The sequence below is a fragment of the Polyodon spathula genome, unplaced genomic scaffold, assembly GCF_017654505.1.
Source record: "Polyodon spathula isolate WHYD16114869_AA unplaced genomic scaffold, ASM1765450v1 scaffolds_62, whole genome shotgun sequence".
Taxonomy (NCBI): domain Eukaryota; kingdom Metazoa; phylum Chordata; class Actinopteri; order Acipenseriformes; family Polyodontidae; genus Polyodon; species Polyodon spathula.
The window spans coordinates 42,076-45,791 of NW_024471556.1; the positions used below are offsets into that span (position 1 = coordinate 42,076).

At 46.8% G+C, this 3,716-nt stretch overlaps 1 long non-coding RNA gene across 1 annotated transcript; it reads right to left on the reverse strand.

Moving 5' to 3' along the window:
• Window positions 1–844: 844 nt before the first annotated feature.
• Window positions 845–1,937, reverse strand: LOC121307921. Its single transcript, XR_005948403.1, has 2 exons — window positions 1,393–1,937; window positions 845–1,006 (listed from the first exon to the last, which is right to left on the reverse strand). It is a non-coding gene; the product is annotated as an uncharacterized LOC121307921 (long non-coding RNA).
• Window positions 1,938–3,716: the final 1,779 nt, after the last annotated feature.

The window sequence follows — 3,716 nt, forward strand, 5'->3', positions numbered from 1 at the left end:
AGCCTCACCGTGCAGTGAGGGCACTGTCCTCACAGGAGCCTCACAGTGCAATGAGGGCACTGTCCTCACAGGAGCCTCACAGTGCAATGAGGGCACTGTCCTCACAGGCGCCTCACAGTACAGCGCTGATTCAGAACAGATTGCAGTGTACACTGCTGTGTGTGATTCAGTACAGCCTGCAGAGAGGACACTGAAACCAACAGAAGCGTTTTAGCAGGCGTGCAGATGTGGCTCTGCTGTTTACAAAGGGCAGAGCAGGTAGTGAACTCCAGGGGGACAGGCATGGCTGGATGACTCGCATTCTGTATTTCTTATCCAATGCTGCCACCCTGTGGCCATTAAGCATAACTGCTGCTGAGGTAAAGCATTCTTTTTAAAATCAGAACCCAGCTCAGCGGCCCTTTGAAGTGACTGGGATCCGCCACTGTGCAAAACAAAGCCATTCCTGCCTTCTTAAAACACACCAATGAGAATCTGTTTTCAGTGTAGCCAGTATGGTGTATAAATAATAAAGCAAAAGAATGACGACAAGCAGGTAGAAACTCCTAGAGCTACAACTACCAACACAGGGGGCTGGAAGAAACATGTGCTTTAATGTTCCAGAATATTATTTAAGCATGCTAACTAATATTTCATTATTCTTTCCTCATTGACTGGAGTTGGTTCTGCATTACAGTAAAATGAACACATCACCCTATCAGATGAGCTGCGGTTTTGAAGAGAGGAGAGAGACGCTGGCCGCTGTAGAACACAGGTAATGAAAAAACACAGAGGAACACGAAACTACGGAAAATGAAGGAAGGAGGGAGGTCTGCACCTCGACATACCAACACAGAGACTCAAATCCTAAACCAGTTATACCTTTATTAATTACATGTTTAACAAAAATATAGCAATGTGTGTTTATACAGGTTTGGGTTTGTATTTTTCCAAAACATCTGTGGCCTTTTCCTGCAGCGTTTCATAGTAGGGAATCAGGAACTCTATCCCATAGTTTAACCACTCCCTGCAAGAGAAGAGAAAACTCAAGCAGACCTTTTAAACATTACTGTGCCGTGCACAGGAAAAGAACGGGCATGTTTAGCAAAGCCAGGTTAGGGTCTGAAATGGAGGCAGGGTAAAAACAATACAAACACTTGATAATAGAATCTATTTGAATGAGAAATAGATTTTTTTTTGCATGAATCAGAGCAAGTGGTAATGGATTTGATGACCTTGGTATTCATGGATGATTTCTCAGCTGCTTTGTAAAAGCTATGGTGTTTAATCTCAAGCTCCTATTTTTTTCTGCTGCTTGATATTGCTGCCGCAGCTCCCTGTGTGTGGAGGTCAGGGTTATGCAAACTGTCCTGCAGGATTTGAAGTGCATGGATAAGAAGTGGCGAATGGTACCTGGCAGTCTTGACCACTTCAGTGTCCCCTAAGCTGCTGACCGTCTCCTTGGCTGTGGAGGAGAGGCTGCTCAAGGCGTCTCGAACGTAGTCCACACTCTTCGTCACCAGACCCTGCTCCGCGACTTCTTCAGGCAGCTTCTCTGGAAAGCAAACGCGGCACTCCGTTCACACACATGCAATGCTGTGACACTGACGTCCCTCAGCTGAACACTGAGTTAAAGGGTGTCCTATTGAATGAATCACATCCCTTATCTTGAGATGTGATAGGAACAGGACTGACACCCCGAAACCCTCAGTATCTAAAACTCTGAAGTGAAAATACCCCGGTAAATGCATTTGTCAATTTTAACTGCTTAATATGAAGCAAAATGCAAATGATTTTAAATCAATATAATTAAAACTATCATCAATTAAAGCCAAAATAAAACCCTGTTCTATCTAGATAAGGAACACAAAGTGAATCTGCGTTTGAAATGAAGAGCTCAGAAATGCAGGGGGCAGTTCTTGCTAGTTCTCTCTCTCTGCAGTTTTCCCAGTTCTTGCTAGTTCTCTCTGCAGTTTTCCCAGTTCTTGCTAGCACTCTCTCGCTGCAGTTTTCCCAGTTCTTGCTAGTTCTCTCTCTCTCTGCAGTTTTCCCAGTTCTTGCTAGTTTCTCTCTCTGCAGTTTTCCCAGTTCTCGCTAGTTCTCTCTCTCTGCAGTTTTCCCAGTTCTTGCTAGTTCTCTCTCTCTGCAGTTTTCCCAGTTCTTGCTAGTTCTCTCTCTCTGCAGTTTTCCCAGTTCTTGCTAGTTCTCTCTCGCTGCAGTTTTCCCAGTTCTTGCTAGTTCTCTCTCTCTGCAGTTTTCCCAGTTCTTGCTAGTTCTCTCTCTGCAGTTTTCCCAGTTCTTGCTAGTTCTCTCTCTCTGCCGTTTTCCCAGTTCTTGCTAGTTCTCTCTCTCGCTGCTGTTTTCCCAGTTCTTGCTAGTTCACTCTCTCGCTGCAGTTTTCCCAGTTCTTGCTAGTTCACTCTCTCGCTGCAGTTTTCCCAGTTCTTGCTAGTTCACTCTCTCTCTGCAGGTTTCCCAGTTCTTGCTAGTTCACTCTCTCGCTGCAGTTTTCCCAGTTCTTGCTAGTTCTCTCTCTCGCTGCAGTTTTCCCAGTTCTTGCTAGTTCACTTTCTCTCTGCAGTTTTCCCAGTTCTTGCTAGTTCTCTCTCTTGCTGCAGTTTTCCCAGTTCTTGCTAGTTCTCTCTCTCTGCAGTTTTCCCAGTTCTTGCTAGTTCTCTCTCTCTCTGCAGTTTTCCCAGTTCTTGCTAGTTCTCTCTCTCTGCAGTTTTCCCAGTTCTTGCTAGTTCTCTCTCTCTCTGCAGTTTTCCCAGTTCTTGCTAGTTCACTCTCTCTCTGCAGTTTTCTCAGTTCTTGCTAGTTCTCTCTCTCGCTGCAGTTTTCCCAGTTCTTGCTAGTTCTCTCTCTCGCTGCAGTTTTCCCAGTTCTTGCTAGTTCTTTCTCTCTGCAGTTTTCTCAGTTCTTGCTAGTTCTCTCTCTCTGCAGTTTTCTCAGTTCTTGCTAGTTCTCTCTCTCTCTGCAGTTTTCCCATTTCTTGCTAGTTCTCTCTCTCTGCAGTTTTCCCAGTTCTTGCTAGTTTCTCTCTCTCTCTGCATTTTTCCCAGTTCTTGCTAGTTCTCTCTCTCTGCAGTTTTCCCAGTTCTTGCTAGTTCTCTCTCTCTCTCTGCAGTTTTCCCAGTTCTTGCTAGTTCTCTCTCTCTGCAGTTTTCCCAGTTCTTGCTAGTTCTCTCTCTCTGCAGTTTTCCCAGTTCTTGCTAGTTCTCTCTCTCTGCAGTTTTCCCAGTTCTTGCTAGTTCTTTCTCTCTGCAGTTTTCTCAGTTCTTGCTAGTTCTCTCTCTCTGCAGTTTTCCCAGTTCTTGCTAGTTCTCTCTCTCGCTGCAGTTTTCCCAGTTCTTGCTAGTTCTCTCTCTCTCTGCAGTTTTCCCAGTTCTTGCTAGTTCTCTCTCTCTGCAGTTTTCCCAGTTCTTGCTAGTTCTCTCTCTGCAGTTTTCCCAGTTCTTGCTAGTTCTCTCTCTTGCGGACACGGGGGACCGGCGAGCCGAAGAGCGCGATGGGCCGCAATCGCGACGCAGGTCCCGGCGAGGAGTCGGGGGAGCGAAGGGGGGCGCTACGGAGGGGGCGCGGCCGCCGCCGCGCGACCGGTGATGCGGAGAGGAAAAAAGACAGAGGGGGGGGGGGGAAGGGGAGGGGAAGAGAAGAGGGGAGGGGGGAGCGCGCCGCGAGCGAACGCGCGCGAACAAATCGGAGCGAAAAGGTAGGAATGAGGACAAAGAAAGAAG